This window comes from Rattus rattus, chromosome 5 (genome assembly GCF_011064425.1).
Source record: "Rattus rattus isolate New Zealand chromosome 5, Rrattus_CSIRO_v1, whole genome shotgun sequence".
Classification (NCBI taxonomy): Eukaryota; Metazoa; Chordata; class Mammalia; order Rodentia; family Muridae; genus Rattus; species Rattus rattus.
Genome location: NC_046158.1, coordinates 3151365 through 3179171, shown reverse-complemented (window position 1 = coordinate 3179171; position 27807 = coordinate 3151365). Strand labels below are relative to the sequence as shown.

The 27807-nt window shown below is 47.6% G+C and overlaps 2 pseudogenes; both read left to right on the top strand.

The window, feature by feature from the left end:
- The first annotated feature begins 5302 nt into the window (after positions 1–5302).
- Positions 5303–17912, top strand: LOC116899993 (annotated as a pseudogene).
- Positions 17913–26012: 8100 nt separating this feature from the next.
- LOC116900045 lies at positions 26013–26474 on the top strand (annotated as a pseudogene).
- Positions 26475–27807: the final 1333 nt, after the last annotated feature.

The window sequence follows — 27807 nt, the reverse complement described above, 5'->3', positions numbered from 1 at the left end:
TTTTCCTGTCTTATGATATGCAGCAAGTCATTGGCCTAAGCAGTCTGACATAGGGCCTAAAGGATGCCTCTCCCTCCCTACGGTCTATTCAGGCTGACAGGCTGACCGAAGAATGTGTGTCTAGTCTCCTCGGCATTTTCTGTCTTTTTTTAGCTTTAGCTATTTTGATAAATTGAGACACACGTGAAACTGTGGTGTTCTTTAATGGTGCACTCTGAAAGGGCCAGTGTCTCTTTGGACTGTATCTATGACTTAAACTTTTATTTTGATGCCAAATAAACTTCCATTAAAAATTTGTTATTTTTTTTTTAAGGCTAAACTTAACAGGGACAGAAATGCAAATCCTAATCTTATAAAAGCTTCTAACGATAAAAAAGGCTGCTGTAAAAGATGATTGAGGAGGGGAGCTGGAGAGGTGTTAAGAGCTCCGACTGCTCTTCCAGAGGTCATGAGTTCAAATCCCAGCAACCACATGGTGGCTCACAACCATGTGTAATGGGATCTGATGCCCTCTTCTGGTGTGTCTGAAGACAGCGACAGTGTACTCATATATAATAAATAAATCTTAAAATAACATGATGGGGACATGCAAGCTAGTACTCAGTCACCTTACACAGGATCAGATTCCTTAGTGTGTTCAGAGCTATGTGTGTAGTCACGCTAAGAATTAGCGTAATGAAGTATAGAAACGAGCTCTCTTTACTTAACCTCCTGTATGTGTTTTCAAGGTTAGGCCTAGAGGAAATAACTAAAATTAAGCCTCCTTAACATCAGGTATACTTAATAGGTGGTGTCTTAGGGTTGCTACAGCTGCATCAAACACCATGACCGAAAAGCAAGTTGGCTCACACTTTCAGATAATAGTTCATCATTGGAGGAAGCCAGGACAGGAACTCATTCAGGGCAGGAACCTGGAGCAGGAGCTGATGCAGAGGCCATGGAGGGATGTTACTTGCTGGCCTGCTTCCCCTGGCTCGCTCAGCTTGCTTTCCTATAGAACTCAGGACCACCAGCCCAGGGACAGCACCGTCCACAATGGGCTGGGCCCTCCCCCTTGATCACTAATTGAGAAAATGCCTTAGAGCTGGATCTCATGGAGGTATTTCCTCAACTGAAACTCCTTTCTCTCTGATGGCTCCCTGTGTCAAGTTGACACCCAAAACCATCCAGTTGAGATGGCTCTCAAAACTTTTCAGAGATCTGCCTACTGTGGCGTTAAAATATTTAATGGAGAAAGCTTCCTGTGATTGGCAGAAATGCCAGATCCTAGAGGCAAACCTAAGGCCTTTGTCTTAGTAGGGTCTCCATTGCTGTGACGAGCACCGTGACCAAGGCAACTCTTAGAAAGGAAACATTTAAATGGGGCTGGTTACAGTGTCAGAGCTTCAGCCCATTATCATCAATGGGGGAAGCATGGCAGCATCCAGAGACACAAGATGCTGGAGGAGCTGAGTGTCCCACATCTTTACCCACAGACGGCAGAAAGGGACTACATTTTTTCACACTGGGTGCAGCCTGAGCATTGAAGACCTCAAAGCTCCACCTCCAAGGTGACAAAGTATGATGCAGAGGCCATGGATGGGGGCCTAACAAGGCCATACTTCCTCTCATAAGGCCACACCTCCTAACATTGTTACTCCTTATAGCCCAAGCATTCAAACACATGAGTCTATGGGGACCAAACCTATTCAAACCATCACAGTCTCCAAAAAAGACAGATGGGGAACTGACCTGGAGTGTGGTGATGCTAACCACAGGGCTAAACTGCCCCTTCCTCATTTGCTGTCTGTCAGGGACCTGCACAGACTGTGAACACTGTTGGCCTCACTGCCCTACTCTGCCTACCTCAAGGTAGGCCAATTTTCCCAGGTTCCTCACACACAAGAACATCTCTCAGACCTTCCGTGTCTGGCGGTCCTTCGGGCTAGGCTGTCCTGTGTAACAGTGGAAGACCTATGACTTCTGTCCCCCCAAGGAAGCCTGAGGCTGTAACTATCTTGTTAGCTCATTTCATACGTAAAAATTAGGCCTTTCAGGGCTGGGGATTTAGCTCAGTGGTAGAGCGCTTGCCTAGGAAGCGCAAGGCCCTGGGTTCGGTCCCCAGCTCCGAAAAAAAGAACCAAAAAAAAAAAAAAAAATTAGGCCTTTCTTTGTCTAGAGCAACTAGAAACTTTCTTGTGCTGAGAAAGACAGATGTGTTTTCCTTGCTAACAGGCTTCCTATTAAAAGGATAAATGGGTTTCAGATGTAATGTTTTACCATTCCTTTATTTAAAGGGACTTGCTTTGCAATGACTGCTCTTGATAATAACTTCTGATACCTAAGGTAAATATATAGATGGAAAGAAGGTTTTAAGTTTATGTAAGTTCTGAGGGTCTAAGAAAGTATTCTAAGGTATCCAAATACGAGTTGTAAAAGTGTAATAAAGTGACAAGGTAATACAAATGTTTCATGTCACTTTCGCTCCATGCTATTGTTATGCTACAGTTGCAAAAGGTCAGATTTAACATTAATCAATGGGATTCTGATAGCCAATCTAACCCTGGTAAAGCACTAGGGACATCCTAGTCATAAACTCAAAATTTTAAATTTCCTTTGGTTGTCGTCTAAGTATAGACGTAAAGATGCTTCTCATTGTGCTAAAATCATCTCTGTCCGATCTGTAGATCCAGCCCTCTGGCTAGAGGAAAGAACGCTCATGTTTTTTAACCCAAAGCCATAGCTTTTGCTGTGACTCAAAGGCACACATCTACTTTAGCAGCTTACAGACTCCTAGTAGCTGCTTTTTTCTATGATGTGAGTTTCTGTACAGATTACAAACAGTGGTAATGCTAATGTATCTAAACGTTTTATCACTTTTTGTAAAGTAAAAACAATATGTAGGCTTCAGGGAGTTGAGTCAGACTTGAATCTACCTCTCACAGGTCAAACAGACGCCAGATAAGCCCAGCCCAGCTTAAACTTTCCACCTGCCCATTCCTGAGACGAAGCTGGGATTTCTCTTTCTGTCTCTCTGTCTCTCTCTCTTTCTTCTTCTTCTTCTTCTTCTTCTTCTTCTCTCTCTCTCTCTCTCTCTCTCTCTCTCTCTCTCTCTCATCGGATCTTTTTACAGATGGTTGTGAGCCACCATGTGGTTGCTGGGAATTGAACTCATGACCTCTGGAAGAGCAGTCGGGTGCTCTTAACCGCTGAGCCATCTCTCCAGCCCTCCCCTCTCCCTTCTTGAGGCTTTCCCCCAACTACCAAGACCATGGGCCTAGAAGTTCCAAATATAAGATTTCTTTTAAGTTCCTAAGCTTTAACTTCCGTCTCTAGTCTACACCTGTCACAGCAGATTTCCACTTAGCTGACAGAGGTCATCCAGGAACCAACTGCAGACTACGAACTGCTTCAAATGGATGTGAGCCACGGCTCGCTGATAGCGGACGTGACCAGCCCAGCCGATCTGACTGTTCCCTGTCTCTTCAGCTGGGTCAGTGAGCCAGATGCTTCTCATGAACGCTCTACCACCTGTAGCCCCTCCTGGTCTTTGACTGACATTCCAGTCTTTCTGGGGCCTGGCGATCTAATTTCAGCAGGAAACAGTTACAGAAGAGAGTAAGATGCTCCTTATCCTCATCAAAGGGCTGCAAGGTTGGGTCGAAGAACACAAAATGGTTACCTATAGTACCTATTGGCATACCAGAGGGGTACCACATGAACCAAGACCTACCAACAGGTAGACTCATTAGCTGAAGTAGTTCTACAACACGATAGGGCACTCCAAATGCTCTATGCAGGACAAGGAAAATATTGTGTGGTTTTAAGAGAAAATTGTTTTCATACAAACCACTCAGGTTGGAGATTATCCAGCTATGCTCAAAAGATGCAAAAAGAGGGGGACCTGAGAGGAAATAAATGACTGGTCTCGTTCTTACTTTTGCGTTCCTCCTTGATAGTAACCCTGATGTCAACCATTGCACAGCCTTTGACCCTTCTGTTTCTGCTAATTACTCTGCTGGCCCTTGCATCATTAACGCCTTAGCTAGATATGTAAATTCCCACCCTGGCACCTTTTATCTGATGGTTATTAGATCCAGTATAAACAGGCACCCACTAGAGTCCAGGATTTGGTTCAGGACACAAATCGGGGGTGGGGGATACAGTTGTGTTTTAAGTTCCTATCATTGGGTTTAAGAGACCTCTAAAACATCTGAGAGGTGGTGGTGCACACCTCTAACTCATGAGGCAGAGGTTATTGGATCTTTGTAAGTTCAAGGCCAGACTGGTCTACAGAGCTAGGACAGGCAAGGCTACACACAGAAACCCTGTCTTGAACTTCCCTTGCCCTGCCCCCCAAAAGAGAGAGAGAGAAAAATCTATAGAACAAAAAAATACCTCTAACCTGTAAGCCCCACTTGCTCAAGGACAGATAACTTTCTGGAGTGCTTAGGCAGTCATTCATGTAAGGTAACAAACCACCCACATGCTTTTGCACCTGTAAACAAACCTGGTTGCTCCACCCGCACAGGATGTGCTTCGTCACATGTACACTTAGGCAGGAAGTATGTCAGGACGTATGCTTGCCCATGAATGACCAAGCTGGGAAGTGAGTCTCCTTGTGGGTCGTGCTTTTATAAGCCCCTGGCTAATGCAGTTGAGCACCGTACTCTGGGAATCCTGGATACCACTGGTAAGGGTCTGTTGCCCTGGCAACTATTTAATAAAGCTTGCTTCAAATTCAGCTCCAAAATTGTGGCAGTGGTCTCATTCTTGCCCAGTGGGATTAGCAGCCTGGACCTTACTATGTAGACCAGGCTGCCCTTGAACTCACAGAGACCTACCGACCACTGCTTCTTGAGAGCTGAGATTAAAGGCGTGTGCCATTTATTATGCCTGGCTGCCACCTTATCTTTATAAATAGCTGTCTTCAGACACACCAGAAGAGGGCATCAGATCCCATTACAGATGGTTGTGAGCCACCATGTGGTTGCTGGGATTTGAACTCAGGACCTTTGGAAGAGCAGTCAGTGCTCTTCACCTCTGAGCCACCTCTCCGGCTTATCTTTATAAATAAAGTTTAATTGGAACATAAGCATGCATTCACTCAGGGAAGTCACTGATTTGTACTATGATAGCAGAGTTGAGTAGCTAGAACTTGAGAGTTTATCACAAAGCCCAGGAGAATACATGGCTTCTGGTGTGGTGAGAATTACCCGGGTCTTACCAAGAACCTAGACTAGACTCCAGCAGACACAGTGCTAAGGCTGTAAGGTGTGCTATGGACACGCCCTGCTTTTGGAGTAATACTTGTGATTTCCTAATGGCTAAGACCTTGGCCAACCCAGCAGACTCGGACTTGGCTGGATTCCAGATCCCGCTCCAGGGTAGGCTGGCTCTCAGGAGTTTCTGCTCAACGAGTGAGATCTGGGTTTTCCAGGGCAGACTCCATTCTTACTTAACCCTGTTTAAAGATAAATACAAGCCGACAGTTGTCAGGCCCCACCTCGGAAGCTGTAGGCACTGACTTGTTCCAGCAGTTGCAGGAAGTGGGTGCTGATATGGTTCTCACAGTGCAGTTGAGGACACTAAAGGATCAGAGGTCAAACAGCCTGGGTAAAGCCACAGACAGGGCAGCCCATGCCTTTAGCTACTTTTTTTTTTTTCTAGGCACACGCTCTTTCCGCTGACCTGGACGCCTGAAGTAGAAACTTTTGGGTGTTTTGGAAAGTCAGTTAGGTCGAATGATGTTTTTGCTGGGACAAACAGGTAAAAGGGTGTTTTGTTAAAGTAGGCACGTGAAAAAAACGTTTTCTTGAAGTAGACACAGAGAAAAGGATGTTTTGCTAAAGCAAACATGTAAAAAGACTCAATGTTAAGAAGGAATATAAATATAACACAACACACAGTGGACGACAACAGATGATATCGGTGTGCCTTACCATTCTTTAACTAGTCATCGTTCACAGAGAGAGTTACCAATTACCTTCTGGTGGTGTTCTGGCAGCTTCTTGCTGCTTCCACAGACTTGGGCTAATTGGCAGAGTGAAGTGGAAATGTCTGGATATGTCAGCTGACAGAGACTCACAGAGAGTTTTGCTAAGACAGACTCACGAGGGGTTTTCCTAAGAGAAGACACGTGATGATTAGAGGGGATGTAGATAGGACTCAGCGGACAGCGACGACCGGCTTACATTGCTAACTTTACATGGCTTTATTGGTCTCAAATCTTCGTCTTCCACGATCTTCACTTCATTGAGGGAGGCACGGCAGAGAACTTCTGACGTCCCTGCTGGTCCTGGTCACTCCCACAGACTCGCACCGATTCCTCGGAGGCCTGGCTATTTCTGCGAGGTCATGTCACCACTGCCGGTCCGCGTTTGCTATCCTGACACTACTGAACCGGACGCTGGCTGGTATACATCCTGACAACACAGATTGGGTTTGCTCCTAAGAACTATTTCTAAACAAGTCCACTTCCCCCCATATGCTAATAACCTTGCTTTCCCCGCTACCTCTGGTGGGTGGTGGGCTAGAAGGGTTAAAATATTTAAGAACGCTTATTAAGGGCCTGGAGAGATGGCTCAGAGGTTAAGAACACTGACTGCTCTTCAGAGGTCCTGAGTTCAATTCCCAGCAACCACATGGTGGCTCACAGCCATCTGTTATGGGATCTGATGCCCTCTTCTGGTGTGTCTGACAGTGCCAGTGTACTCACATACATAAATAAATATTTTTTTAAAAATTCTAAGCCGACATATCCTTAGCCATTTTTGTTGTTTAACCTTTTATTCTGAGTGGGCTAAGTCACCCTGGCTAGCTCTGAACTCATCCTGTCACCCAGGAAAACTCTGAACTTAACATCTTGCTGTTTTAGCCTCCCAGGTAGCTGAGTTTACAGGCCTGCACCACCAAGCCAGTTTTAGTTACTGTCTGTCTGTTTGTTTGTTTTGTTTTTTTAGCTCTAAACTTACCTTAACCATAGGGCCTATGAGACTCGAAGTCACCTGGAAATGAGTTAAGCCTGTCCTTAGGGAATGTCTAGATCAAGAAAGCTCCCTTGTTCATGACGGCACTGTACTTCTATTAACAGACAAGAGACGCCAGGCTATGGTGATTTAAGGTCATTTTGTTTGTTGTTTTGCAAGTCAGTGTTTCTCTGTGTAGTCCTGGCTGTGCCTATAGACCAGGCTAGTCTTGAACTCATAGAGATCTGCCTGCCTCTACCTCCTGAGTGTTGGGATTAAAAAAAATATGGTGGTGGCACCTGCTTTTAATCCCAGCACTTGAGAGGCAGAGACAGGCAGATCTCTGTGAGTTCAAAACCAGCCTGGTCTACAGAATAAGTTCCAGGACAGTCAGGGCTACACAGAGAAACCGTGTTTCAAAAAAAAAATGCTTTGTTAATCTACTCACATAGTACTGGCCTAGGCAATCTAGGAAGCATAGAAAGGACCGAGGCTGGGCTTCAGGTATGGCCCCACCTCTTACTGTGTCTCACACCTTTGTGGGTCTCAGTTTCACTAATCCTGACAGAGGCTCTAGTTTCAGATGCTTTGAAAGGGAAGACTGTCCCAGTGTTCAGGGCTCGATTACATTAAAGTAGTTCCTTGGGAACACAAGGCAAAGTGTAAAGGGGAGTGGGTACGCCAAGTCCCTGCCTGAAGCATCTCTGGAGTCTGGTACTTAGGAGGCAGAAGCAGGAAGTTCACAAGTTCTAGGCCAGCCTGGGCTTCACAGCAAGGCCCTGCCTCAAACAAAACACAACGATTCTTTCTTCAAGGTTCTCCCCAGTTGTGGCTGTGACACGTAGAGACACGTGGGAAGGCTCTGGCTTCGGTCAGAAAACTAAGAATGGAGTTCAGTGATAGAGGTCTGGTGCTTGCTTAGAAGGCCTGAAGCCCTGAGCTGGATTCCCAGCAGCACGGTAACTAGACATGGTGTTACACGCTTGTAATTCAGATGCTTGGGGAGGGGGAGTCTAGAAAACCAGAAGCTCAACGTTATCCTAAGATACATCTCCGGATACTTGCAACCCTGTATTTAAAAAAAAAAAAAAAAAAAGGGCTGGTGGATCTCTGTGAGTTTGAGGCCAGCCTGATTTATAGAATGAACTCCGGGACAGCCAGGACTACAAAGAGAAACCCCGCCTTGAAAAAAACAGGGGAAAAAAGGGCTTTGGCTGTCAGTGATGGGTGGTGGCATACAGCTTTAGTACCAGCACTGCAGAGGCAGAGACAGGGGGAATGGAGCTTTGAGTTCAAAGTCAGCCTAGTCTCCAGATGGAGTTCCAGGAAGACCAGGACGACAGAGAAACCCTGTTTAAAAAAACAAAAACAAAAACAACAACAAAAACCAAACAAACAAACAAACAAACAAAAGGGTTGAGCATGCCTACTCAGAAGGTCTGCGGATGGATCTGTCCCAACCTAGAACACAGGTTTGTAGAAGTGTATGGACAGTCAGGGAAGCTGTCTGTTGGCTGACTGTCTGTCTGCACCGAATCTGAGAAGGGCAAGAGCCGGAGGCTTGCTGTCTGAACCTCTGTAATTACCTGAAGTCTGCCTACATGATCACATGGAAGTCTCTGGCCAAGCACTAGTCTTCAAATTCAGCCTGTCCTTTAATGAGGCTGTGCCTTGGGAAAGGGCCGTCTGGTTTCTCCATGCCTCCACTTCCTCCTCAAAATACCTTCTCCACACGAGGCTGATGTAGGAGTTAGCAAGTCGCGGCTGGTAGACGGAGTCACAGGGTTCCTGGAAGCTGAAGCACATGATTTAAAGCAGGCTCTGCTAGAAGTGGTTTTGTCCTATAGCAAATGACCCCAAAGACTCGGGGCTTTAAAACCATCACCGTTTCTTCTCCCTGGATTTATTTTTAAAATAGATTTACTCATTTTATGCCGAGTGTTTTTGGCTGCATGTATGTATTCCACAATGCTTGTACCTAATACTACTGGGGAAGAGATCACTGGCTCCTCTGAAATTGAGAAACGCCATGTGTGTGCAAGGTGCCAAGCCCAGACCTCTGCAAGAACAAGGACCGTTTATACCCACTGAGCCACCTCTCCAGCCTCATAAAGATATTTTATTACGTTCTTTATTTATTTATCAGAATTATTTCCAGACATTATTAAATGTTGGGGGGCAGGGCACAAGAATCTCCTATGACTACACGAGTCTTAGTCATAGTTACTATTCAGTGCACGCCACAGACCTAAACCATTTTGCTACAGCTCTTACTGTGGTGTTGACTAAATTGAGGGCTGGCAACCCCATCATAAGACGATTTGGACTCCTCGCCACTGGAGCAGCAGATACCAAAGCCAAGACTCACTCACCAATGGCGTGTAGCTGAAGTAGCAGAGCCAGGAGTCCACCCCAGGTGTGTCTGCTGCGGCCTCCCTCTGTGAGTCAGCCTCCCGTGAGAGCCTCCCCTGAGCATGAATCACCCTTCCATACCTGCAGCCTGGACCCTTGGACCTGTGACAGACGCATCAAGAGCCTCACCCCGTGAGTCCCAGACACACCTGAGTGTGGGGACCTTGGGCAATCCTCCCGCTGGGTTACAGGTGCTCTGGGGTTAACACCTGCCCAAGGGCTCAGACGGGTTTCACTGAGATCGATGGAGGAGATGGTGCCCTAGAGCCCAGAGCCTCGCTAGGAGGGTAATAAATGGGAAGAGATGAGAACCGTGCTGGGGCCCATCTAGGAAGTCAGAGCATAGTTCTCCAGGATGTGTAAACTCCATCTCAGAATTTCACTTGTCTGCAGTCCAAGGCTACTCAGATAACAGCAGAGGCACTGATAAGGACTTCCCTGCCTGCCCCTGCAGGTGGAGGACGGAGCTGGCCTCTCAAGGTCAGAAATAAGCCCTTGCCTGACTGTCCAGTGCAATAGATTCTATTGAACAGAAGGCGGGATACTGGGCTCGAATGGGAAACCCTCCATTTTAAACGTATTGTTTGCCAAACACTTCCAAATCTGCTACAAGTCAACAAGCGGCATTGGACTGGCTCCACCACGGAGGTCGGCTTTCAGGTCCCAAACTCGACACTCGCGGGCCAGTGACTAACTCCCCAGGCAGGGCCAGAAGAAGGCATTTGGAGGTAGTGGCTGACCTGCAGGAGACTGTAATGCCAGGTCCCTTTTCCTCTTGAGATCTTATTTCCCCTCCTCAATGGAGTGGCTGTCCTGGCTGGGCTGGCTCTGGCCCAGGCTAGTCTGACTCACCTTGGGGACCTAGACTAGTCTCTACTTTGTCCTCCTTGTTAAGTCGTGGTGGAAAAGCAGCAGTGACACCCGCCCCCTTGTCAGGAATCAAGCACAAAGGGAGACTGCATGCCACAGGAGACCCCATCTAAGCTGAGGTTACAGAGGACCTCGAGCCAGGTTAACAAGATCCTGGCTTGAAATGTATCCTTGATAGCTTCTGGCTCGGTGCGTGATGCGTGGTGTGTGGTGCGTGCTGCGTGGTGCGTGCTGCGTGCTGCGTGCTGCGTGCGCGTGGTGCGTGCTGCGTGGTGCGTGCTGCGAGGTGCGAGGTGCGAGGTGCGAGGTGCGAGGTGCGAGGTGCGAGGTGCGGTCTTCATGTCTTCCTCAATTGCTTTCTACCCATTTCCTCCTGTCTGTGTCTCTGACCCTCTCACCCAGCACTGGGTTTACAGGCGTATGCAGCTTTTTTGTATATCCTCAGATTCAGGCACGGCACCCATCCCCAGATTCTTCCTATCAGTTTAATTTTATTCATAATTATTGTGCGTGTTTATGTGCATGCCCCAGAGTATGTGTAGAGGTCTAAGGGCAACTTTTGAGGCCCTCCTTTTGACCTCTTGAAGTAAAGTCTCTCTTAGTTTTTCTTTCCTTCCTTTTAAAGATTTTACTTATTTTTATGCATAGGAGTGTTTTGCTTTGCATGCTTGAAAGAGAATCACATGTGTGCAGGGCCCACAGAGGCCAGAACAGGGAGGTAGATCCTCTGGAACTTGAGTTAAAGATAGTTTTGAGTCTCCATATTGGAACAATACTCCACTCCTCTGTAAGAGCCACTTACGCTCTTAGCCATGGACCCATCTCTTTGGCTCCTTCTCTTGATTCTGCTGCTGGCAAACTCCAGGCTAGCTGTCCTACGAGCTCCCTGTCATTGCCCTGTCTCTGCTTCCCATCTCACTGGATATTACAGACCACAGCCAGTACACCTGGCTTTTTGTGGGTTCCAGGGATTGAACTCAGGTCATCAGGCTTTTACTCCAAGCACTCCTACCCACTGAGCCATCTCACAAGCCTCATAGCTTGACTTTGACTGTGAATGCTGGGGTCCAACTTTAGGTCCTCAAGTTGGCGCATCCACTAAGCCTTCTCCTCGATAGTCCGTTTTGTATCTCTGCTGCGTGTGTTGTCGTTGAGATGGGGTCTCTTATGTTCCAGTGTGGCTCAGACTCACATGCACTTAGGGTGACTTTGAATTTCTGATCCTTCTCTTCCTCCTCCTGAGTGTTAGGGAACATGTACACAACCATGACCAGTTTATGTGATACTGGGGGTGGAACCCAGTACCTCATGCCTGCTAGGCAAGCATTCTATTAACTGAGCTACATTCCTCACACACACACTCTCTCTCTCTCTCTCTCTCTCTCTCTCTCCTCTCTCTCTCTCTCTCTCTCTCCTCCCTCTCCTCCCTCTCCTCCTCTCCTCTCTCTCTGCATGTGTTCAGTGTGTGTGTGTTTTTGTTGTTGTTTGGTTTGGTTTTAGATAAGGTCTAGGTAGCCCAGGCTGACGGAGAACTCACTATGTAAACCAGGCTGGCTTCAAACTCAAAGAGACCCAGTTGCCTCTCCTGTGCTGAGATTACAGGTGTGGGTCACTAAGCCTCGTCTCATTCTCTTTCCCTCAAGTTACATTTGTTTGTTTATTCCCTCTGTGTGTCCAGACATCACAGTGCTCATAGGTAGAGAGCAACTCCTGGGAGTCACTCCTCTCCATTCACCTTATGCATCTCGGGGATTGAACTCAGGTCAGCAGGCTTGGAGGTGATTACCTTTCTCTACTGAACCATCTCACACCCACCTGTTTGAAAATTACAGTTAGTTCTTGTTCTTGGTTATGTTTTTGTTTGGTTTTCCAGACAGGGTTTCCCTGTGTGGCCCTGGCTGTCCTGGAACTCACTCTCTAGACCAGGCTGGCTTCAAACTCAGAGATCTACCTGTCCCTACCTCTGGGATTAAAGGCTTGGACCACCACTGCCTTGGCTACATTTATTTATTTTTGTGATTTATGTGTGTGTGTGTGCGTGTGTGTGTTGTTGTTTTCTTTCTTTTTAAAAATTTTCATATTTCTATTTTTGAAATTTTTTATCGTATTTTTCTGGGTGGTGCACGCCTTTAATCCCAGCAGTTAGAAGACAGACGCAGGCGGACCCATTTTATTTATCCTTTGGGGGCAGTTGTGGAGACCAGAAGACAACTTGTGGGAATCAGTTCCTTAAGAACAGTAGCTGTGCGTAGCTCAGGCTGGCTCCAAACTGGATCCTCCCTTCTTTAACCCCTTCTGGCTATTCTTGGTGTCTCCACAGCCCACCAGATTCCTCACAGATGTGGAATTCTGGTGCCTGCACAGCCCACTGGACTCCTCCCGGATGTGGAATTCTGGTTCTGTCTCAGAGAGCCAGTTCTTACTCCGTGCTCTTGGAAGAGGTTGCCCAGCTGCTCTTCAGTGGGGAAAGATGTGACTCAGGACTGAAGCCAAGGGCAGATCTTCACAGACCTTCTCGCTCTCTGGCCTACTTTGATCACTGATTTTCAAGGCCACCATAGCAAAGCGACACTCCCATTATCTCTGCCCTCTGTAACACCCTAAGCATGGTCACCATGGTAACAGTTGCAGAAGTGGCTCTTCAGGAACTCAGAAGCTGTTAGGGCTGCCCTGTTAGTTGTCTGACAGATGACCCTTCACCTTCAGAGGACTTGCCTTAGTCAGGGTTTCTATTCCCGCACAAACATCATGACCAAGAAGCAAGCTGGGGAGGAAAGGGTTTATTCTGCTTACATTTCCACATTGCCGTTCATCACTAAAGGAAGTCAGGACTGGAACTCACACAGGGCAGGAACTTGGAGGCAGGAGCTGATGCAGAGGCCATGGGGGGATGTTACTTACTGGCTTGCAGAAGCTAAAATATGGCCCCCTTATTCCATTATCACCTTTCTGTTTTCTAACTCCCTCAGTGTCTGAGCAGGGCTGTCCTGGAACTTGCTCTGTCTCCTAAGCACTGGGATCGAAGGCTTGGACCACCACGCCTGGATTTAAGCTTTCCTTCACCTAGAACTTGCTCTTTCCTCGGCTGGCCATGAATTTAGAGCTCTGCTTGGGTTTGTCTCCTAGAATTTGAGGTGTGTGGCTCCATGCCAGGACCTAAATCTAGCTGGGTAGGATCTTGCCCCAAAGTTCCACTCCCTTATCTCCTATCTCCAAGAACACAGGATTCAGTTCCATTTCATTTCCTGGTGCCCCTTTAATACTAGCACCATATATTTTATATTTTTCCCTTTTTAGCTTGCTATGCTTGTTCAAAACGCTCCTCACGAGACTTAACCAGAGAACACAGTCTGTGATGGGTATTTCTGAGACTTCTTTGTCAAGGCAGTTAATCTGAGTCTCTTCACCTTAGTCTCAGGCAGAATCTTCAGACAAGGGCAAAAAGCAGCCACATTCTTCGCCAAAATACCACAAAACAGTCTCTCGGCCACATACTGAAGTTGTCCACTGAAACCTCTTGGGCCAGGTCTGCACAGTTCAAATCACTCACAGCAACAAAGTCTTCCATAGTCCTACCAGGATGGCTCATTGAGCCCCACTTAAAATGTTCCACTGCTTTCCAAATCCAAAATCCGCAAATCCACATTCTTCCAAACAAAAGCATGGTCAGGCCTATCCCTGGTACCAATTTCTTAGGGTTTTACTGCTGTGAACAGACACCATGACCAGTGTAAGTCTTATAGATGACAACATTTAATCGGGGCTGGCTTACAGGTTCAGAGGTTCACTCCATGATTATCAAGGCAGAAAAATGGCAGCATCCAGGCAGGCATGGTGCAGGAGGAGCTGAGTTCTACATCTTCACCTGAAGGATGCTAGAAGACTCTCCTCCAGGCAGCTAGGGTGTGGGTCTTATAGCCCACACCTACAGTGACACACTGACTCCAACAGGGCCACATCTTCTAATGGTGCCACTCCCTGGGCTGAGCATATACAAGCCATAACAAGACTAAAACTTGACCCTCAGATCAGACAAGCACTACTGTTTTAAGAATATGCAGCTTAGGAGACGTGGACTTTGACCGCACACGTGGAAACCATAGATACTTTTTATCACCTCCAACCACCTTTCTCCATGCCTCAGACTACACAGAGACAGCTCAACCCTATCTGTGAGGAAAAACAAACAAATCCCAAATCCCTTTCTATGCCTTTCCATAGGGAAGTAGAGTTGAGTCCAGGAGATTCCTTTTCCTTACATTCAAGACGACTGGTGAATAACGCTGTAGAGAGAATATCTTATAACCACCACCTGTCCATGAAAAAGCCAATGGCCAATGAGCTGAGGCAGGAGATAGGAGGGAAATAGGAGGTGGGACACTGGGCAGGAAGAGAGAATTCTGGGAAATAGCGAGAGAATAAAAGAACTGCTGCCAGAGATTAGAGCAAGATGCTAAGAGAGACACTGAGGAAGGTGTGAAGGAGAAGCAAGCCATGATTGAAGGAGAGATGACTAACAAAGAGGGAGACAGAGAATAGTTTGAATGGGATGCTCTTGCAGAGTGCCCAGCATCCAGGTCAGGTGACTCCTAACCGCTCATAACCAGCTCAAGCGACCCAGCACCTTCCCGTACACATGAGACACACATGCACGCTACACACACTCAGGCACATTTAACAAAAACGGTGGCGTTTCTCTGTAGAGAAACAACCTGGGAGAGAGCAAAACACAGACGCCTTTGAAAGAGCTCAGCTAGAATTTGGGTGTACGAAGCTAGCAGCTTCTAGAGATTAATCTGTTTCCCTAGATTTACAGCACCTGCTGGCCGTCATTTGAAGTAGATTTCGACGGGAGGCTAGAGAAAGGCTTAGTGCTTGACAGCACTGGTTACTCTCCAGAGGATCCAAGTTGGCTTCCCAGCACCCACACAGTGCCTGACAACTGATGATGCTAACTCCAGTATCTGACGCCCACTTCTGGCCTCTGCAGGGACTGCATGCATGTGGGATTTGAACTCAAGACCTCTGGAAGAGCAGTCAGTGCTCTTAACCACTGAGCCATCTCTCCAGCCCCCATATAAATTAAAAAAAAAAAATAAGTAGGTCTGCGGCTGACAAGATGACTCAGCTGATTAAAGTGTTTTCTGTGAAAGCCTGGTAAAACGGAGTTGGATCCTTAGAACCCATATAAAGGTAGAAGAGAGCTGACTTCATGGATTTGTCCTTTGATTTCTGCACCAATGCCCTGGCGTGCTGTCTCACAACCAGCATACAGAAGAAAGGAAAGGAGGGAAGGGGAGGCAGGAGGAAGGATGGGCAAACATGTAGGTGCCTGTGAAACTACCCCTGTAGTGCCAGGTCTGTGGGAAGCTGGGGAGAATTATTAGAGCCTGGAGTTTGAGGCTAGCCTGGGCAACACAGGAAGTCTGGGTTTCCTGAATCCATCAATCGTCAGTCGTTGGCGAGTCCTAACGACTTTTCCCACCCTAAGAGCCTATAATTGAGAATTCGAGTCAAAATCTCATTGTGGCGCTCACCGGCACTTCAGACCGGAGGAGCTCTTCTTTTGCGACCACCCCGGCCACTACTGCGCATGTCCGGTTCCTGCCTCAGAACCAGGTATGGGTGGGGGACATGGGGTGTTGATGATTAACCAAACCACAAACCTTGTGCGTGATCCTTCTCCCCCTTCCATCCTCCCCTCCAGGAGTGAACTTCCTGATGCTGCCCCCTGTGGCCACAGCTGACTGAGAACTCAAGGTCCAAACTCAGTCAGTTGGAAATATGGAACTGGATCCAGAGGCCTCCCCAGTCTTTGCTGCCGTCCGAACTTTCTGGTACCTCACACGCTAATGGGCAAAGGATACAGAACAGCCTAGTAACAAGGGAAGGTCCAGGGAAAAGCTATGCTGTGATAGCCCACTAGGCAGCCCCGGCTTCCTGAGCATCTCAGGCCGGGCCTCCGCTCCCCTATGCTCCTTTGGGAATATTCGGTCATGTTTTTCTGACCACTCCTTTGGGTTTTGTGGAGACTCCTTTGGATCAGTTCTGCGAACACATCTGACAAGAAGCCACTTACAAGAGGAACGGTTTGTTTTGGCTTACACTTTGAGGGTTCAGTCCATCCTGGAGGGCAAGGCCGGGTGGGAGAGGGAAGCTCTCAGCTTCTCCACAGCTCACAGATAAGGTAGCCGAGAGCAAAGTGTGATGCTATGACCGGCTTCCCCTCCTTTCTTCACTTCAGTCTGGCAGTGTAGGAGAGGACACCAGCCCTCTCAGTTAAACCACCCTGGAGATAAGTCTAACGGACAGATACACTTCTAGGTAATTCTAGACACAGACATTTACAATACCCACCAACTAGCACGAGCTGCCTCCCTAAGGTGCAGTTCATTTCAAGTCCGGTTTCCTCACCTGTAAAATGTAACACTCTCTATCAGTAATCGGCCAAGCCGGTCCCTACCTAAACCTCTCTTTGTATAATAAAATCTTTTTTAAAAAAGTTTTTTTTGGGGGGGGGGGGGATTTGGCTCAGTGGTAGAGCGCAAGCGCAAGGCCCTGGGTTCGGTCTCCAGCTCCGAAAAAAAAAAAAAAGAATAGAAAAAAAAATTTTTTTTAAAAATGCGTGTGCGGGAGTGTGCGCATGCGCATACCCTCGAGCATGAGTGCGCTTTTGCATGGTGCAGTATCCTCAGAGGCCAGTGAGGTTTTTGATTTTTCAAAACAGCTTTTCTCTGTGTAGCTGTGGCTGTCCTGGAACTAACAACCTCTGTGGACCAGGCTGGCCTCGAACTAATTTGGGGAGGCACTGAAATACCTAGGAAGCTTTATTAATGTGTTTGTTTTTATTTAATTTAAAATCCTTTGTGTGTGTGTGTGTGTGTGTGTGTGTGTGTGTGTGTGTGTGTGTGTGTGTGTGTTGTGTGCTCCCCTGGAGCTGGAGTTACAGGTGGTAGTGAAGTACCTAATATGGGTGCTAGAAACCAAACTCCAATCCTCTGGGAGAGCAGGAAATGGCCTTAACCACTGATCCATCTCTCCACCCCCTTATTTATTATTATATAAATGCCTGATCATAGCTAACAGCCTGAAAAGTGATGCCATGGGATGCCTCTTGGATTGCCTAGGACTTTGTGTAGAAGCTGGGGTCATTAGAAAGGCCTGGTGAGGGGCCGGAGGAGGAAGATGGCGGTGGAATCGTGCATTATCCGGGAGGAAATTAAGAAGGAGCCGGAGAAACCAATCCACACTTGAGAAACCGATCCACCGCTCCTGCTGCGGAGTCTTCACCACAACCAATGGCCGCCACCACCAAATGGGCGAGTTCTCCTGCGGGAACGTGCCTTCGAGCGAACTGCAGGATCTACACCTGGATGGATGTAACTTTGAAAGAACTGACTAGGAAAGGAAGTCTACCCAGAAGCCAGAAAGGAGGACACACGCTTCGATTATGCGATTGTTTTTATGGATCTTAAGGGACCTGGATATTGGCGGCGGGGCAGAGCAGCAGCAACAACAACAACAAAAAGACCTGGATATCGAGCTAAGGAGATTGGCAGCACCATGACTGGCGGGAAGAGCACTGATGACTCCAGGATCCTGAAGTCACAGAAGTTCCAAATAGGTTATCTGGACATGGCCCTCACACCTCCAAATCGGGCACCGCCTTGTCAGGGAGGATGAGACTGTAATGAATCCTGTTGACTTACTTGAAGTTTTTTTCAGCCAGTTTGTAAAATAAACTTACTTAATTTTTTTTTTAAGGCCTGGTGGAACCTAGTTATCTGTATTGATTGATTGATTGATTGATTTTTGGACAGTTTTGTTGAAGTATAATTGACTATAACTGACATACAATAAAGTCCATACATATAGTAATTTGATTACTCTGAGAGTACATCTGGGAGACCTGTCTAGGATGAAGAGAAAAAAAGAGCGATCCTGCAAACCTCCTATGACCTCCCCCCACCCCACCCCCACCCGCCCAAGTTCTCAGTGCTATTCTGTAGCCCTGCTCACTCCTCGCTGCCCCCCATCCTTATCCCTAAGCAACCTCTCTCTCATATCCAAGTGTGAAGACCCAGAGACGAACCCATGTAAAGCCAGACCGGGTTGCTCCCAACATCTGGAATTCCAGCATTTCAAAGGTGAGAAGGGCAGCAGAAGCCGGAGACTCCCGGGGCTGACCACCTAGCCTGTCACATGCCATAGTGAACACATTCTCAAATAGGGCAGCAGATGAGGAATGCCCCCAAAGCTGTGATCTGACCTCCGCAAGCCTTGACACACCCATGCTCACACCTCCTCATGGGAACACAAACACAAAGGTTTCTTTGTTTTTTTTTTTTTTTTAAAGAAAATTAGCCAGGCGTGGTAGTGCACACCTGTGGTCCCAGCACTCCTAAGACAGGGGCAGGCAGATCACAGCAAGTTCAAGGCTATCCTGGTTTACATAGAGATCTCTGAGATCTACCACGAGCCAGATAGACACAGGGAGAACTCAATAAATAAATGCACTGGCCATGGTGGTACACATCTTTACTCTCAGAAATCTACAGGCAGATGCGGGAAGAGCTCTGAGTTCAAAGCCAGCCTGGTCTATATAGTGAAAGCTTACCTATAAACAAACGATGAATGAATGAATGAATGAATGAATGAATGCAGATTCTTTTGACTCAGCAGCTTCATTGTAGGAAAAAAAAAGGTTTTTTTTTACTGAAAAAAAAAAAAAAAAAAAAGAGCAAGCCAGAGCAGTGAACTGTCTGTCCCAAGATCTTTGGTCCTGGGGCTGGGCTGAGGGGACAGGCTGCAGGCCTGCTTGGCTGGCTGGGTATGGATTCGAGAACCATCCACTGGACTCTGTGTCCCAGAGCCCTTTGGTCCCTGAGTACAAGCTCTGGTGGAAAGCGCCACTGAAGAGTCACAGGACTGAATTTCAGCCTGTGCCCGGCCGGGTGGGCAGAGCTAAGGGTAGGGCAGGTGTCACCTGCTGTCTCAGGAGTCCAGGTCCATTTGGAGCCTGCATGCGCTAGGAGAGCTCCAGGTGGCTGAAACCAGCCACCACCAGTACAGGCCGAGAACCTGGCCCCAGCTGACACGGCTTCCTGGAACACAGGGATTCAGCCCTTTGCTCTCCAAGCACCAATGGTTTCTCTGGGGCTCAGAAGGGTGGGGCTGGAGCTGAGGCCTGACCTGCCTGCTGCAGTTGAGTATGGAGCCCGGGACCCTGGAGACCTCATCTCTGAATTAGACCCTGACCTGCTGTGCCCCTTAGAGGAAGCCCCTTACCCACTTCTTACGTCCCCACTTCCTGAGGGGGTCAGAAAGTAGGTTAGTCAGAAAGGAGTTGAAAGTAGATTGGTCTACTCTGCTTCTCAGCTAAAGGGACTGAGAGCTCAGATGTGGGAGCAAAGCAGGCCCCAGTCCTGTTTCCACCAGATTGCTTTCTGTGACTTGAAGTTTTATTGGTACCATGTAGCCCAGACTGGCCTGAAACTCCTGATCCTCCTGCCTCAGTCTTCCAGTGCTAGGAGTACAGGAACTTGAGCTAATTCTTAAAGATTTATTTATTTGTTATGTATAAATACACTGTAGCTGTCTTCAGACACACCAGAAGAGGGCATCAGATCCCATTACAGATGGTCGTGAGCCACCATGCGGTTGCTGGAATTTGAACTCAGGACCTCTGGAAGAGCAGTCAGTGCTCTTAACCACTGAGCCATCTCTCCAGCCCATGAGCTAATTCTTACATCAAAATGTTTTTCTCAGTGTGAAGCTCAGCAGTGCCCCTCCCTCACTGTATTTTGGAGGCTGATTCTAACAGATCAACCCCATCCTAGCTCCTGTCTCTAACTCCTGTCCCCCCATCTATCCCATGCCAGCCACACTGGCCCGATTGTCAGTGCACAGAAGCCCAAACTCTCCTCCTCCGGCTGCACAAGTCTTACTTTCTGGCCTCTGCCTCTCAAGTTCTCTCCCCGATTGGCTCCTCACAGCTCATGTGTTACTTCCTCAGAGTCGTTGTCTGCTCAAGCCCTTGCAACTGGAGACTTATCTGTAGGAGACGACGAAGGCACGATCTGGCAGCCAGCCTACCCGGCACACCGTGCTTCTAAATAAGAAGCATGGTACACCATGCTCCGGAGTGTGCCCAGAAGTCAGAACACAGAATTCTGAAGTAGCCTGACTAGTTGGGGGCTGGCCCTGCTGAGACTGCTCTCTCCACAGTTCCTTTTATGTGCTTGTTTCTCCTGCACCGAGATCCTGATGGTCTGGGCGGGCGCTCACTGTCCAATCTAAGGTAAAGTGCTAACCCATCAACAGGCTTCCACTGTATAAGCGGTTGCTCATATGTAATAATGCTGACGCTGACCCCTTGAACCCTCTCCAGAGTGATTTATCATCTCTGCATTCTTTACTGACCAGTAGGCGTTGCAATCTTATCTAGGGACACCTCAGTAAAGACAGCATGCCACCCCGCCCCGAACCATGTGTTGATAGGGTTTAGAGACTTTGGTGAAATGACTCAGGGTAGATGAGCTAAATCCTGGGCTCTCACTGCAGTATGGCTGCTTTCTAAGGAGAGTGGGAGGGGCTCGAGATGCATGCCAGTCAGCTGGCACAGCGTTTACTGTACAAGCATGAAGACCTGAGTTCTATCCCCAGTACACAGGTAAAAGCTGGGCTAGGTGGTTCATGTGTCCGTGATCCTATCACTGCCTAGGATTCCTGCATATGCGCCTGCCAGACTAGCTGGTCTGACAAGCTGTAAATCAGAACAAATTTTAAATCTCAAAAAGAAAAAGGTGGGGGTTGGGGATTTAGCTCAGTGGTAGAGCGCTTGCCTAGCAAGCACAAGGCCCTGGGTTCGGTCCCCAGCTCCGAAAAAAAGAACTAAAAAAAAAAAAAAAAAAGAACGCTTACTGTTCTCGCAGAGGACCGGAGTTCATTTCTTAGTGGCTCGCAGCTACCTGTAATTCCAGTTCCTGATGATCCTGCGCCCTCTTCTGGCCTCTGAAGGCACTGCATGTATACGAAGCACAGACGTGCTGCCAAAACCACCCATACACAGGAAGCTAAAACATAACACATCTTTTTTTTTTCTTTTTCTTTTCTTCTTTTTTTTTTTTAAAGCGTGAAGCTGAAGTGATTGCTTGGTTAAAAGCACTGGCTGCTCTTGCAGAGGACTCTGGGTCAGTTCCCAGCACCACATAACGGCTTACAACCAGCCATACTGTTGGGGACCTGTTCTTTTCTGATTTCTGCTAGCACCAGGCACACAGGCAGTGCACTTACATACAAGCAGGCAAAGCCACTCAAATGTGTTAAAGATTAATCAGCTGCACGTGGTGGCACGCACCTTTAATCCCAGCACTTGGGAGACAGAAGCAAGTGGATCTTTGAGTTCAAAGCCAGCCTGGTCTACACAGGACTATGTAGAGAGACTCTGTCCCCATCCCCCCAGAATAAAAGAGAGGTGTGATGCTTGCCCCCCCTCCCGAGTAACATCTTCCACCATGTCAAGAGACAGCAAGAAGACCCTCCCATGTGCTGTCGCTATGGGCTTCTTTCTTATCCTGCAGAAACATGAACCCAATAAACATTTAGTCAGTTATAGAAGCATCTTTAGAGAGTGACCCTCAGTGACCCCAGACCCTAACTTCACTCCTCTCATCCTGAAGCCAATGTGCGAGCCAGGTGGCTCCCTGCAACTCTAGATTTTCAGAGTCTGTGTCGTGCCTCTCATGCTAATCAACCTCTAGACTGCTGGGTAAGAAAAGAATCAGAGAATACCACCGGACACAGACCTCCTGCTTGGTAGTCTTTATTTAGTTCCTCTTTTTAAAAAAGAGGGGGGGGGGACAAACAAACAAAACCATCCCAGCCTTATGTAGCCTAGGCTGGCCTTGAGCTCACTACGTAGCTGAGGATGGGCTCGCTATGACCTTTCAACCTCCACCTCCCAAGCGCTGGTACTGCAGCCTTGCATTGTCGCACGGGGGCTTTTTTTTTCTGGAGCTGAGGACCGAACCCAGGGCTCTACCACGCAAGCGCTCTACCACTGAGCTAAATCCCCAATCCCGCACTGGGGCTTTCTTAGGCTTACAGAAACAGGGAACTCCTGGAACCTTGGTGCCCTGAATACAGCATTAAACCACGAGAGGGGAGTTGACGCTGGCCAAAGTCGGCTGCTCCATTCAGGGCACCTAGGCTTTGAACCTTCAATCTCTGAGTGAGGGCTGTCTGCTCCAAAGAAAAGCTGCGCCATCTACACTCAGCTTGGCATGGAGGTCAGGATCTGGGAGCGCAGATCAGTGGCGGTACTAACAGCACGCGAACGTTCCGGGCTTGAAGACCCAATGCTCCTCCCCAAAGTCATCTCAGGCAGTCCAACTCTGCACATACCGATTACTTAATAGGAATACATAGTCATTTTTACCGTAATTGTCTTTTTTAATGTATGCATAATCATGATCCCAGCACTCACATGGCAGCTAAAGATTGTTGGCGACTCCGCTTCCAAAAGCATCTGGAGCCCTCTTCTGGCCTTCTTCAGTACTGCATAAACTTGGGGTATTTGCACACAAAACACCAAAACACACAAAATACCAAAACATACAAAATGAAAGTAAACAATGCTGGGTATAGTGGCACAAGCCTTTAATCCCTATTCTTGGGGAGTAGAAGCAGACAGATCTCAGATCTCTGTGAGTTCAAACCCAGCCTGGTCGACATAGTGAGTTCCAGGACAGCTAGGGCTACATAGTAAGACCCTGCCTCATAAGCAAAAAACAACAAAAATGGGGTTGGGGATTTAGCTCAGTGGTAGAGCGCTTGCCTAGCAAGCACAAGGCCCTGGGTTCGGTCCCCAGCTCCGAAAAAAAGAAAAAAGAGAAAAAAAAAACAAAAGTCTTTGAAATTAAAAAAAATAATAATAAGGGTTGGAGAGATGGCTCAGCGTTTAAGAGCACTGACTGCTCTGAGGTCCTGAGTTCAATTCCCAGCAACCACATGGTGGCTCACAACCATCTGTAATGGGATCTGATGCCCTCTTCTGGTGTGTCTGAAGACAGCTACAGCGTACTCACATACATAAAATAAAATCTTTAAAAAAACATAAAAGTCGGGGTTGGGGATTTAGCTCAGTGGTAGAGCGCTTGCCTAGGAAGCGCAAGGCCCTGGGTTCGGTCCCCAGCTCCGAAAAAAAAACCAAAAAAAAAAAAAACCATAAAAGTCTTTTAGGTGTACTATAACTGTGTATGTGTGCATGATGGCACAGAGCATGTGCCATTGCACGTGTGTCACTCGGCATGTGTGTAGAAGTCACAGGACAATTTTGTGCACCACCCTCCTTGCACCAGTAACTTCCTGGGATCAAATTCAGTTTTCCAGGTTTGAATGGTAAGTGCCCCCACCCCTGAGCAGTCTGGGAACTGAACCCAGGTCCTCAGCAAGAGTAGCAAGTACCATCCCCCAGGCCCCACCCCACACAGTGTTTCTTGTAACCCAGCCTGACATCAAAGTTGCTACATATGGGAACCTGGCCTTGAACTCCTGATCATTCTGCCTATGTCTCTCAGGTTCTGGGTTACAGGTGTGTACCCACCATGCCTAGCTCAAAATAGAATGTCCAACTAATAAGGAAAGGTACTGAGATACGTGTGTGTGTATTATATTGTATGTGTATGCATAGTATATGTATATATTTGTTGTTGTTGGTGGTGGTTGGTTGGTTTAGATTTTTAGAGACAGAGTTTTTCTGTGGCCTGGCTGTCCTGAAACTTACTCTGTAGACCAGGCTGGCCTCCAACTCAGAGATCCAACTGCCTCTACCTCCTGAGTGCTGAGATTAAAGGAGTGTTCCACCATGCCTGACGACAGTGCTGTTACATTTTAACAGGCAGCATTTCTCTTTTTTAGGCAGTGAAATGAATGATGCATTTTTTCAGGTGACCCATATAAAGCACAGGTACTAGCCCAGGGCCTACAGGAAGCATTGTAATTAATTTGCCAGAAGCTGGCAGAAGCTGCTGGATGTGACCTTCTCTGTCCTGTAGGTGGCGGTAGTTAACAGTACCAAGCCTCCAGCTCAGCTCCAGCAGGACGGGGCGCTCTAGAGGGGGTGGAGGGAGGTCCAGAATGTCCAGCTCTGGCCAGGAGCCCTTTTCCCCTACCTCAGAGACAGGACCTGCTGGTTCCGCCAGTCCTTCTAGCTCAGGGGCTGTCCTAGGTGCAGAGAGCTCAGGAAAAGAAGTCAGGGTCCCCACCCATTCAGAACCAGATTCTGGGCCTCAGTTTCCCCTGTGGTGCTCAGAGTGCTTGGGAACTCCGAAGACCCTAGGCCTGCTCAGCCCAAGAAACATCAGAGCCCCACGACGGCCATGTTCCTGTCCGACCTGGCCAGTCACCCTTTGGGTGGTAATGTTCTCCTTATCCCCTCAATGGGGAAACTGTGGCCCCAAGAGATTAAATGACCTTCCAAAGTGAAGCAGCGGAACACACACATACACACACACTCACTCACTCTCTTTCTCATACACGCACTCACACACACACATTCTCACACACACTCTCTCAAACATACACATTCTCTCACACACACCACACACACACATATACACACACACACACTCATACACACACACACACACACACACTCATACACACACACACACACTCACACACACTCAATCATACACACACACTCACACACTCACTCACACACTCACACTCACACACACTCACACACTCACTCACACACACACTCACTCACACACACATAAATAAATAAGCATAAAAAATTAAAGCCATTGGTTTATTAGAGAAGAAACAGAAAAACAAACCAATAAGATTGGGCGGGGGGATAAAAGCCATTGTTAAGGAGCAGAGTAGATAATCGCACACCAGCAGGAAAATGCATTCTTACTAAATCTACCTCTGACAAAAGCTTCAGAGACTGAAGATGCACCGATCACTATGGCTCAGCAGAACAGCTTAGTTTACAAATTGCAAAATGGGTCTTGAGAGGGGCTCAGCAGTTAAGAGCTCTCGCTCCTCTCGGAGAGGGCCAGGTTTGATTCCCAGCACCCACTTGGAAGCTCACGAGCATCTGTAGATGATTCAATTCCAGGGAATCTGAGGACCCGTTTTGACTTCTTTGGCCATCTGGCACACATGTGGTGTACAGAATTGTGCAGTCATAACACTCATGTACATAAAATAATCTGAAGGGGTTGGGGATTTAGCTCAGTGGTAGAGCGCTTGCCTAGCAAGCACAAGGCCCTGGGTTCGGTCCCCAGCTCTGAAAAAAAACAAAACAAAACAAAACAAAAATAATCTGAAGCCAAAAGCTGTTCTTCAAGGGCCAGTCAGGTTCCTGCCTGCTGAAGAGCAGCCAGTGCTTTTAGCCACTGAGTCATCTGTGAGCCAGGATCTCATTCAGTAACCAAGCTGGCCTTGAACCCATGACAGTCCTCCTTCCTAGTCTCATACATGCCTTACAGAGCAGGGTACCCTGCCCGGCTAGTCTGTTCTTCTTTATTACTGAATAGTGTACACCCTGTGGTATGAACATCAGCCAGGGCACTTAGGAGATGGAAACAGGAGAATTACAATTCGAGTTTAAGATCTACACAGCCCTTCTAAGCCAGCCAGAACTACAAACCCTTATCTAAAATAAATATATAAGGGTTCACCTGCGCGACCGACTGCTCCAGGCCGGACGCTGGTGTCACGGAGGAGTACGCTCTCGAACCTTGCCCACGGCGTATTGTGGATGACTGCAGCCGAGCCTTCACCATGGGTGTCCTTGGTGGTGGAGTCTTCCAGGCTGTCAAGAGCTTCCGCAATGCCCCTGTTGGATTTTGACACTGGTTCAGAGGTAGTACCAATGCTGTGAGGATCCGAGCACTCCAGATCGGAGGTAGCTTTGCAGTATGGGGAGGCCTGTTTCCCACCATCGACTGTAGCCTGGTCCAGCTGCGGGGCAAAGAAGACCCCCGGAATTCCATCGCTAGTGGAGCATTGACTGGAGCCGTGCTGGCTGCCCGCAGCGGCATGGTGGGCTCTGCAATGATGGGGGGTAGCATCCTGTTGGCCCTCATTGAGGATGTTGACATACTTCTCACCCACTATGCTGCCCAGCAGTCCCGCAGTGCACACCCATTCTTGGAGGAACCCAGCCAGCTAACCCCTAAAGAGGGAGCTCCGGCCCCAGGTTATCCCAACTACCAGCAGTACCACTGAGGAAGCCGCTGTCTACTCCTGCCACTGAGGGAGCTGCTCCTCAGGTCTTTCCTGGATGATCTACCTTCAAGGAAGGACTGGCTCCTACATAGCCCTGAGACCTTCACCGAGGGTCTCTAGTCTACTGTTTTGTGGTAGGAGTGGAGGCACCCCAGCAGCCTTGTCACATAGGTTCCCTTTTTGTGTCTCAGGGACACGAAAAAATCCCAGCTCCACACATATAACAATTTTCTCACCCTGGATCCCTCTCCTTGTGTGGCACTCTGATGAATGTTTAAGGCCTGCAAAAAAATAGAAAAAAAAATGTGTGTGTGTGTGTGTGTGTGTGTGTGTGTGTGTATGTATGTGTATATGTATATGTATATATACATATATATGTATGTACACACACACACATATATATATATATGTATATATATATATAAAATTGTGGTGGTTTGAATATGTTTGGCCCATGGCAAGTGGCACTATTAGGTAGTGTGGCCTTATTGAAGGAATTCATTCTTGTGGAGGTGGGCTTTGGGGTCCTATGCTCAAACTCCGCCCAGTATGGAAGAGAATCTCCTTCTGCTGCCTTCTGATCAAGATGTAGAATTCTTGGCTCCTCCTGCACCGTGCCTGCCTGGATGCTGCCATGCTCCCACCTTGATGATAATGGACTGAACCTCTGAACTGTAAGCCAGCCCCAATTAAATGCTGTCCTTTTAAGAGTTGCCTTGGGCTGGGGATTTAGCTCAGCGGTAGAGCGCTTACCTAGGCAGCGCAGGCCCTGGGTTGGTCCCCAGCTCCGAAAAAAAGAACCAAAAAAAAAAAAAAAAAGCGTTGCCTTGGTCTGGGTTGGGGATTTAGCTCAGTGGTAGAGCGCTTGCCTAGCAAGCACAAGGCCCTGGGTTCGGTCCCCAGCTCTGAAAAAAAGAAAAAAGAAGAAGAAGAAGAAGAAGAAGAAGAAGAAGAAGAAGAAGAAGAAGAAGAAGAAGAAGAAAGAAGAAGAGTTGCCTTGGTCATGGTGCCTGTTCACAGCAGTAAAACCCTAAGACAATAATATATATTATTATATATTATTAATGTATATTAATCCAGGGGATCTGATACCCTCTTTCAGTCTCTATAGGCCCCAGGCACTCATGTGGTGAACAGATACACATGCAGACAAAACGCATTGAACAAATAACTAAATGAAACCAAGATGGAGGCAAGTGGATCTCTGTGAGTTCAAAGCCAGCTTGGTCGACATAGGGAGTTCCAGGACAGCCAGAGCTACACAGTGATCTATATATATATATGTGTGTGTGTGTGTGATTATAATATTAATATATTAATATGTATGTAACTA